The following is a 10802-nucleotide window of genomic DNA, read 5'->3' as shown; positions in this document are numbered from 1 at the left end:
TTCAGGTGACCTGGTTACAAGAGCTGATGTTCCCAGATGTGTCCAGATGTATTCACCCAATTCATCCCATTGCTGTTGGGCTATTCTGGATACAGGCTACATCCTTTCCGTGAGAAGCAGAAGTTAGTCATTTGCTGATCTCACCACACAGAAATGTGCATATAAATAGACAAATGTTTAGTGAATTATTTTAAAAGTCGAGATGGTCACTATTAAGAAAAAACATAAGCATTAACAATGATGGGGCAAGGCGAATGAAGACTTGGATTCTACTCCAAAAGAACCGTTCATCTATAAATTTATGTTGTTTGGAATTGTATCATGACGTATTATCTGTACAAGAGAGTCACTTTTATTCTTCAGGGCTAACTGAAAGCTAAATAAATACTCTGCGTGTTTATACACAGTCACACAGAAACGCTTAAAAAGTGCTGTCTCTCTAACATTGCTGTGCTTCACAAAACTGGCATTGATGCTGTTTATATCTTTAATAAGACATTTAGCTTAATTTTTCTGGTTCACCACAGATCCATTTTGAGAAACACTGTGGCATGGTGGTTTGGGGTATTTGACTCTGACCCTTATCCTTAGCAACTAGATCGCTACACATTTCAATTCTCTCCCCCACGCTGTCACCACACCCCCAGTCTCTCGTGAATAAATTCGTTTCCTCTCTGCCATCAGGTTTGTAAAGAGGCTGACAGAGAGGATTGTCACCGCACAAGGAAGAATGTGAGCAAAACGAAAAAAAAAAAAATAGGAGCTTTTTCAGGACTATTTTTGTCTTTGCTACTTATTTGCCTAAGAAGCTCAATGGAATAGGTTTAGAAAGTGCATCTGAGGCAGCGAGAACTTGCGCGTTGGTTTGAGAGAGCCGTGCTGGAGCCGTTTAGCAAAGGAGCACGAAACAGCAACAGCTTATGGCCTCTTCCCGACAGCGTTTGTTTTAGTTTCCCATCCTCTCATGGGTGTGTTTTGTGGTGGACACAGGGAGCTATGTCCCAGTTGTGTGTCTCTTTGAAATCATGAGTGTTGGCTCCATTAGGACATCTAATTTCAGTTGATAAGTACCTTTTTCACAATTCCTTCCCACATCCTTTTTCTCCACCCTAATCTCTTTCCATCCTCTGCAATCACGTTAGAATTTATTCCTGTTTTTCCATCTTCATTAATCTGTTAATTCACTGCTTTCCTTTCAGGTCACAAGTTAGACTCACCAGGGATATCTCCAAATTAGAACCCAAAATAACAATCAAAAGTTCTGGAGAGGAGAGAGAATAAAATAATAAATTTTGCCAATTCTAACATTGCATATTAAGTCATTGTCACTAAGCAGTAACAAGTAAAAATTTTTTTAATGGGCCGGGATTATTTTTAATAATATATAAATAATGCACTTATATTAATATGCATATCATGTTCTGGCCACAGATCATAAGCCCAGCGCCAAAGACAACTCATATTCCAATATGAGTCTAACATTCCTTCGTGAGAATCTTCATCATATTCTTATAACAGTATCCTGAGAAATGCCGTCTAGAGTTGTTCAAGTCATGAGCAATTAACTATATTAAAATAAAGTTGAAATTGATATACTTAAACAAAACTGGCTTGGTGATTGCGGGTAAGGGTCTACTCTGCTTACAGCCCAGCCGCAGTGAGCACATCCCGATTTTATAAGAAATGTTGTTAGATTTAAAAGAGATGGCAGAGGCGTATTTCCGACCAGAAAAAAAAAATTAATTCAAGAAGGAGGAGTCCAAGTTCAAACTTTTACAGAAGCACTAGAAAGTAAGGGGGTGAGGTCAAGGTTATCTGGTGAATCTCAAGTCAGTCAGTGTACTTCAAGCATAAGAACAGAGCAGCAATTGGACTTCAGAGAATGTTTAAAGGCAAAAGGCTTGGAATGAAAGAACATTGGTGAATTTAGCTGAGTCAGCAAGAAAATTGGAATTTTCTGTATAAATGCATAGATTCGTAGGGAGTTTTTCTATATCATTTTACTATCACAATGTACTTCTGTTCTGGAGGATTAGAAACTAGTTTCTAGAGTTAACAGACATCACTACTTGTATTTTTAGAATCCAGAGCAAAGCAACTGTTGGGAGTTGTGTGTTCAACACAGGACAGGAGAGCCATCTTTGTTTTAGAGGAGACATTTCCCCTTTTTTATTGAGAGCCATATAAGGACAAGGGGTACCTAGATTTGATACCATGAGCTGATCAGAGTAAGAAAGTAAAGAAAAGGAGACACCCGTGATTCCTTCATCTTTCTGGTAAGGATAGACATATCCTTCTCTGGTATGGTTGAGTAAACAAGCTTAACACTCTGCCCCCAACTTTTTCCGGCCCTAGCTACATATTAGCTAGTATTCTCCTAAGTCAATGTTGTTTTTCAATTAAGATGGAAACACCTGCCAGGGGAAAGTTGGAATTAGATGAGGAGAAAATAAATCAGTTATTCACATCACAATTTAATTACATATACACAGTTAATAATAGCGCACATTTTTCAAAATATTTTTTTTTACAAATGCTTCATGTAATCATCATCATGACCCTGGGACAGACTCTATACTTTATTTACATACTAGAGAACTGAGTCGTAAAGGGGTTACACACTTTGTGCAAGGTCACATATCTAATAAGTGGCAAAGTTTGAACCTGAACCTTACTTTGCTGTGTGGAGACTTTTAGATCCCATCTTTCTCACGTATTGGCCCAAAAAGCAAGTTTGTACACTAGCAATTTTCTTCTCGTATTCTCCAGGTCATCCTGCTTCAGAAATGATGATAAAGAAGCTTTCTAGAAAAGCACTGATCTCAGTGGCTGAGCGGCGTAGTCCTACTTTCATCTTGGAAATTTACGTCCTTTCTCCCGTTTCATTCTCTCACTCATCACTCTGGGCCAGCTCTAGGGCAAGACATAGAGAAACCTGAGAGAGCATTCCCAGAGGTAAACCTAGTATTATTCTGCACACTGCAAGTATAAACTGTCTGAAAACGGGTTTCTGTTCCTTGAAGTCCATTCCATGAACAACTGCATTCCAGTTATAAGATTACTCTCATCCCTGATGCCATCATACAGTTAGAGGAAGCTGTAACAGCCCTGACCAAGAGTTTTCTTCCCAAGAAATTACGGAAATGTCCATGTGCCAGAGACAGTTTTGTTAGAGGAGACAAAATTATGGGTTCACTGCCGGATTTATTAAAATTTCACAAGCCAACAGCATACAGGATAATGTCTCTTAAGAAGCAAAAAAGAAATCACACACTCCAAAGCAATGATAGATTAATTACACTGTTGTTCCAGGCAAGGGGAAATGAAAGGAATGAGATGCAAATTTTGCTGAGGTGTGCCTCTATAAGAGTTGGTACTAGGGAGAGACTGCCCAGCCAACCGAAAGCTGACTTCCAGGTGCCTGCGCAAAAGTAAAAGTCCCTCGCTGCTGGAGCATGTTGCTAGGGAACTACGGCACCAGTGTTGCCAGGCAAGATGTTCTCCTTCATGGGGCCTCTGCATGGTTTTCACTACTGCTGATAGGAGAGTCACCGTTACTGCAGCAAAAGCTAGTGCCCCAAAGGTCTTTGGAGAGCTATTTAGATCAGCAAAGGGTAGCCTTGCCCAGGTCAAATGGGTCACTTCTACTCAGTTTTCTGAGCTTCTCCTGTGTCTGCTGTTTCTTAAAAATAACCAGTTCAAAATACTCAATTTGCCAAAGAGGCATATTTGGGGTGGCATATTCTGCTCCCCTTCAGTGGTCATTAATATATGTCTTCAGTTTTAACAGCAACTTCCTGGCGATTGCTTTAAATATTTTAAGTATTGCTTCATCATCCAGAGTATCTCCCTCCCAAGATCTAACTTACAGCTTCCAAATTCCAGGTAGAGCCTACCTTAGGTGGAATCCACGTCTGGAATCGGCTCCCTGGTGAAGTGTCAAGGCCCTTTTCCGAATACCCCATGGTATTAACATCGGCGATTTTGTCACAGGTGCCCAAGGACAACAGTCGTGGTTATGTCTCTCTCTCCAACTGCGTTAGATTCTGGACTGCAAGAATCCTTTCTTTTTTGTTGTTGTTGTTGTTGTTGCCACCCTAATATCTAAGATAATATTGAATAATATATAAATATTTGTTGAACCAATTTCAATACTTCAGTTCAGTTTATGGTAGGCTTTTGAGATTCATTCAGTTCTCAGGGACACAATATGGCATTGTCAGAAGTGTCCCCTGAAGAAGGAAGCAAAGCAATGGCAGTCTGTTTGTGTGAGACTCGCTCAAGGAAGAAACATTTCCAGGAGACTACCATCAAGCAGGAGAACCTGTGCTCCATATCCGGGGACCCCCAGAAGGAGAGGATGTCATGTGGCTGTGGCCTCTAAGGGTAGATTTAGAGTGGTTGTTTTTGAAGACACTCAGTGATCACCAATACATGCTTATTGGGCATCGTTTTTAAGTTAACTCACTTTCTAGGAAAATGTCAGTAAAAGCCTTGTGAGAATGTAGCACGTACATTGACTCTGCCTGGGACCTGAATTTATTTCTGTCTGCAGGGATTCACAGAATATTACTCATGAGATTTTGTGAATGAGGCCCGAAAGCCAAAACCTGTCACCTTGCTGAGTAAATGAAGAAGAGAGGACGAAGTGTCCAGAATCCACTTTGTTAGGCACAGTAAGCTGAGGAACGCGTTAGGGAGTGCTACTTTCAGGTGCACTAGCAGGGATGAGGGTCCACTTTTAAAGTTTTGAAGAGGTCTACGCAGAGTGATATCAGACACGCTCGGTTGAGTCTTGCTTGACACAACACAGCTTTCTGCGTCACGATGGTCTCGGTCATTCTCAAGAAATAGAGGGTAGATCACATTTAGCAAGGAGGCTGTCCTGCATTGTGGTGTCTCCTAGGATGTGATTTTCTGAAATGTGTTAGAATTTCTACCCGTCCCTGAAGGGGCTATTCTCGTTAGCTTAAGATCTAGGTAAGTATATGATCTGGGAGATTATCTAAATTCTCATGAGTCAAAGTGATTAGTTCACTCTAAATTCTAAAAAAATCAAGTTTCCCTACAGGCAAAAAAAGATTTGAGGTATTCCTAGACACTAGGAAAAAAAGAGCCATTGATTCAAATAATTTGGGGCCCTATACACAGAGAAGAGTGATAAGACTTTCACTTTGAAGCTCCTTCAGTCACATCCCCACCTGAGAGCCCAGCCTCTGACTTCAGCTGGGAAAAGGGGGAGCTTAAGCTGTTTGTCAGAATACACCCTAATGCTGATGTGGTTGAAACGTTTCAGTTCTCCGTCTTAGAGATTCACCTCTAAAGAGGAAGCCAGCATTATTTCACCCCCGTAGGAGCAATACCCATACACGGAATGTTCCTCTAAGTAAACACGTCCCAAACGGCCTCTTTCTTCTGCATTCTTAACCCTGATTTATCACTGTTGCAGCTGCTTAACATTTTGCAGAGCGGGGTTTCATTCCCCCCACCCTCCTTCGTGTTCCCTGTTTGAAAAAGAGCTCTGTATTTTAAATGTTTTAGACTCAGCAGCAGTAAATGTTTCCAGGCTCTGGTTAACACACCACCACCGCTAGGAGAGGAAGAGTTTAAAACAGCTGCGGTGCCAAATTTCAAGAAAAAGGGAAAAGAAAAAAATAGCAAAGCATTGTTTGTTAGGCTGTCAGCAAACATCACTCAGAATCAGCCTTATTTGTATATGGAGACTCCTGTTGCAGAGTCTGAAAAAGGAAAGCTTAGGATTTTCTAGGAGGAAAAAGGATCATCTTTTCTAGCTAAAGAATGGAAGAATTTAAATTACTTTCTGAAAAGGTTGTAGAGAAAATAAATAACTCTAAGAAGAATAGTGTGTCTATTATAGCGCTGTTATGAATATTTTAAAACAGTGAGGGAGACTGAAGAAGCCATTTTAGGCATGAATGTCATCTAGTGGATGTCCGCCTTCAACCTAGGATTGTTATATATAAAACTGAGGTCAAGGAAAAGAAAGCTTCCTTTGGCATATGTTGGGGCGGAAAATTTTTCCTCTGCCCCACAAAGGTTCTCTGGCTGGTCTAATAATCAAATTGACAGGAGATAAATTAACAGGAGAAAAACAAACTTAATTTCATATGTACAAGAACCCCCTACACATGAGAGGTTCAAAGACAGAAAGATAAAGTGACGTATATGTGCCATCTTGAGCCAAGAAGTGAGATGGGAGCCTGGGGCTTCAGAGGGGAGGGGAGTAATTCACAGGAAGATAAGAGGAACAGATGTCCAGTAATTAGATGTTTGCTCTGCCGTACAGATAGGTCATACAAATTTCTTTCTGATGATAACTCTTATTACAGGCAAGGCCCGCAATTTTAATTCTTTAAGGGAAGGTAAAAGCATATCTTGAGCCCGCAAGGTCTCAATTGACTTTGGCTCAAAATAATCCACATGCCAAAGTGGCACATCCTGGGGAAGCCTTTTCTGAACCTCTTCATGTTCATCAGGTACATCAGCCTGTCTTTCCCAAACGTCCTGCTGATAAATGCTATGCTTTCCTAGCTCAACTCTTGAACAGTTTGTGTGAGTGGGAGACGAAGGACGAGGCAAGGTCTCTAGCTCTTGGCTCATTTTCCCCGTAAAGGCAAAGTCCTCCCCTTCATTTTCTTGATTCTTTGAAAGCAGAAAATTAAGAAAATGTTAGGGCCGCCATACCTGGTGGGAAATCACTCAAGTTGAACTTGTCACCCTCTTAATCCACTTATGATGATAGAGTGCTGATTTGCGCATCCAATTACTGGAGGCTAATTATTGCTGCGCTGAAATCAACGTGACACAATAAAATATGCACCACCTTCCCGTGGATGAGACCCGTCAGTCATTCCGCATCTCCTCACCTTAGTGGTGACCTTATTTCCAGGCTCATTCAAAAGTGAACTCTGTCAGAGATTCAAAGTCATCCCTTCCAGGCCTCTGAGCTTTTCAGCACGTGCCTAAAACTAGCTATATGAAGTTGTAGGTAATGAAGTTTGGCTTCACAAGCGGAAATTACTAATTTATTAGTGTTCTTTGAGGTGGAAAATAGGCATGTAGATAAAGGGAAACCCATTGATACATTCTATAAAGTCTTTAAAAAGCACTTTTGAAAATGTTCCACACCATGGGTTACTAATAAATGTAAACGCGGTATTCCTAGGGTTGTGAGTACTCTTTTTATCTCAGAAAACGAACTGTCTTAAGAGAGAACAATAAAATGCTCAGAATACACATGATCTTGTATAGAATAAAAACGTAGAAGGGGAAAAGAATCGGGTTTCTTGGGGTTAGTGTTAAGACAAATAGTGTTTAACATGATATTGATGGTTTTCATTGTCAAGATTCACACCTAAATGTTTTCTAACTCAGTAGTCAGATGCATGACTCAGGAATCAGTGCTTTAAGTTCCTGGCTGACAGTCTTAACAATTAAGGCTATTTGTTTTATGCTATGCACTCTTCTGAAACCTTTCCATGAATTAACCCTGTTATTCCTTATAACAACCCAGGAGATATTGCTGTGTCCCTTTTACAGATTAAGACTCGGAGGCACAGATCAGTTAAATGATTTCTCCAAAATTACATATTGAGTGGCACAACTACAAGTATATATAAAAAACGTTTTTTTCAGTGATGACCTACAAGAAGACAATGGTCATCATTGTTGATTGTTTGCTAAAAATGCAAACAGTCCATTTCCAGCTCCTCTCCAAAAAGCCATAAATATAGTGACTTCTTTTTGACATAGATATGCAGTTACTCATGGACTCAGTTTTATTCAGGTTTAAGAAAATATTTGTTAGCTTTCATTGATTTTTTTGCTTTGTCGCTCTTTTTGGAATGGGTAGCCCTGTTGGTAAGAAGGCACTAATGATATGAAAAAACAAAGTAGTGACAGGTAATTGAGTTTTCCTCTTCTCTCTTGCCAGTCAAGGATTCATTCCCCTTTCTTTTTCTGCTGTGTGTGTGTGTGTGTGTGTGTGTGTGTGTGTGTGTGTGTGTGTGTTTCAAAAAAGATTCAAGCAACTCCATGGATTTACGGAGGCTTAACAGACAGAAATAATGGAGTAAGGAAGGAAAATGTGGATTCGTTTTCAAAAGAGCATCTAGAGAATAAACGATGAAATCAGATATTTAATGTGATGGACCAAATGCTGGGGGAGGCTGAGATCAAGACTTAACAGAGCTGTCTTGATTTTCTAATAAGTATTTTATCTCCTGGTGATGGCGGCATGTGAGGGTGTGGAGGCCGAAGGTATTATAATGCATTATTTCAGGATGACTTCAGTCAAGCAAAATTAAGTTTATGCCAAGTCCTGCTTGGTGTTAACTGAGTTAACAAAAGGGGCAGAAACTTTGAGCTACAGGATTTCCATTTATCAATGAACTTTTATTACTACATAATTAATTATCTTGATTGTCAACTGTTGTGTAGGTGTTTCATATGAGTGTCTTTCCTTGCCAGTAGGATTGGACCTTATAAAGAACAAACAGTGAGTGACCTTTGCTATTCTCTAGGCTCTTTGACACTTAGCAAAGGCTTGGGCATGGAGAATTGAACTGAATTTAATTGGTTATATTAAACTAATGCATCTTTAACCTGCTCTTTGTCTGGCTTTGTGATATAAAAAGGGACGCCTCTAATTCTGTATTATTCAATTTGTTTCAGCTTTTTTCATTTGATTGCTGAAGGTAGGTGAGAGAAAATGCAGCCTGTATAACCTACCATATTTGGTGTTATCTTCATATATACATATAATTTCACAAAAGTAAGTCTTGTCATATGCTTTAGAACCATCATTGTACCTTTATTAAATGGGTTAGTACCTAAAAATGATGAGTACTTTTTGAAGGAATTTCTCATTAAAATGAAGAAATAAAAATCTAAGGCTGATCTGAACATAAAAAGTTGGCATCATAATGTTTTTCATGGAGATATGAAAAATTCCATGAAGCACAATACTTTGTAAGCTATCGCCTGTTAAAGAAAACATGGGCATCGACTGACATTTAAAACAAGAAGAAAAAAAAAAAAAACCTCTCTCTCCTCTAACACATTTGTCAGTGTCCCGGGGTAATAAACAATCCAGGAATAGTTTAGCAGGTTTACATGTTTACAAAGCATAGTGGATTTATTCTAGCGTTTCCCCACCTGGAAAAACTGGGTTTAAGCACCTTCTGCAAAGGAAAAGCAACGTTGTATTCTTCCCAGTATGTCTTGTCACTTTCATAGCAATCATAGACTTGCAGGAATGGGGCTGGATGGTGGTGGTGGTGGTGGTGGTGGTGGTAACTGTAAAGGTTCTGATTTGGAAATTGCAGATGGAGAGCTGGGCTCTGTGGATGGATGTGGAGAGGAACCGAAAGGCGCCTGGAGGAAAGGCTGTCATATTTGCTCAGAAGAACCGCCAAATCAGAGAGCAGAGAAGATTTCATTGGAGGAGCGCCTTCAACAGCAACTAATCCTGTCATATTGCAAGAAAATTGTAAATGTGCTCTCCAGAAATTGTCCGCCCGTTGCAGCTAATCGAACGTACGCTCACGAACACCGATCTGCTCTCCTGCCATAGCAAAGGCGCCTGATGCAGAGACCCGCTCCAGCGAGCGCACGCGCGCACACACACACGCACACACACACGTACACGCACACACGCCAGCCTGCGGGTTGGCCAGAGCCTTGAAACCGCAGATCCCACTAGGAAACAGCCACAGGCACCGAAGTAGGTGTTGCTCCTACACTAATTACTACTTTCTCAAGCACTTCGGTGAAGAAATGAATCCCGCCCAGCTCGCCAGTCCATCCAGATCTCGGTTCTGTTTTGCGCTCCAGATTCATCGTCGTAAAAGCCAGGTTTGAAAGTCTTTTTTGCTTCTCCTTGGGTGGTTTGGTGTGGAGGGCGGGGGCAGCGTCTGCTTCACTTCATTCTAAACCGCGGAGGGGACCCTAACTCGCCAAGTGGCTGGGACCCATGTGAGGTGCGCGACTCTGCTCGTGCGCTCCGGAGCTTCCCAGCTCTCACTTGAGCCTTTGGGTCAGCTCACTCCCCGCCTCCCCCGCCCCACCCCTCTGGGTGTCGTGGCACCAACTAATCTCTTCCTTTTTCTCTTGCAAGATCCTGGGAGAAAGCGAGCTGGCGTCTGGGTTCGGACTCTGAGCCGTGCGCAGCTCGCGCCGGGGCGGTCAGCCCTGAACCAGCGAAGGTCTCCTCGCTCCTGCCAGCCTGCACCAAGGAGATCGCAGCCAGGGAGGCAGCTGGAGCCAAACCCGCGGCAGGTAAGGGCACCGCGCTGGCCAGCGCCTTGCTTGCCGGCACCAGGGGCTCTGGCACGGCGGGGTCCCTCCCAGTCTCCACAACGGGGCGCGGAGGGGTCGGGGGTTGGGAAATTGGAGGATGGTTCTCCGCAAGTGTAGATTCTCAAACGGAAACTTTGGCTTCTAGGGCTTGGCGGGCTGAGGGCAGCAGTGGCGGGTCTGGCACGAAGGGGCAGATGAGGCGCCGCGCCGCGCGGGGCGGGGGTGCGATTCCGCGGGTCACCGAGTCCCGCGGAAGGTGGAAGGCAGCCTGGAAGTCGCGCCTGTCCGAGTGTCGCTCCCTCTTCCAGCCCGCCACCCCTCCACTGTCACCTGACCCCCTCCTTCTCCCCGAGATGCCATCACGGAAAAGTCGAGAAGCGCTTCGCCCTTTCCTACCCCGCACGCTCCTTCCTGCCCGGAGTCTGGCCGAGCCTTCCAGGCGTTTGGGGTGCAGACCTGGCTCGCCCCGTCTCCACGCAGTA

The 10802-nt window shown here is 42.6% G+C and overlaps 1 protein-coding gene across 1 annotated transcript in view; it reads left to right on the top strand.

Annotated features, from left to right (window-relative positions):
* Positions 1-9542: 9542 nt before the first annotated feature.
* The window catches only part of CHRM2 (cholinergic receptor muscarinic 2), a 125385-nt gene continuing 124125 nt past the window's right edge, over positions 9543-10802 (top strand). The window contains exons 1-2 of the mRNA XM_011359505.2: positions 9543-9876; positions 10139-10299. The gene's annotated coding sequence lies outside the window, so the exon portion shown is untranslated. The remainder of the gene's footprint in view (positions 9877-10138; positions 10300-10802) is intronic.

Source organism: Pteropus vampyrus, unplaced genomic scaffold (assembly GCF_000151845.1).
Source record: "Pteropus vampyrus isolate Shadow unplaced genomic scaffold, Pvam_2.0 Scaffold48, whole genome shotgun sequence".
Taxonomy (NCBI): Eukaryota; Metazoa; Chordata; class Mammalia; order Chiroptera; family Pteropodidae; genus Pteropus; species Pteropus vampyrus.
The sequence above is the reverse complement of the archived record's forward strand: the minus strand, read 5'-3'. Positions and strand labels throughout refer to the sequence as shown.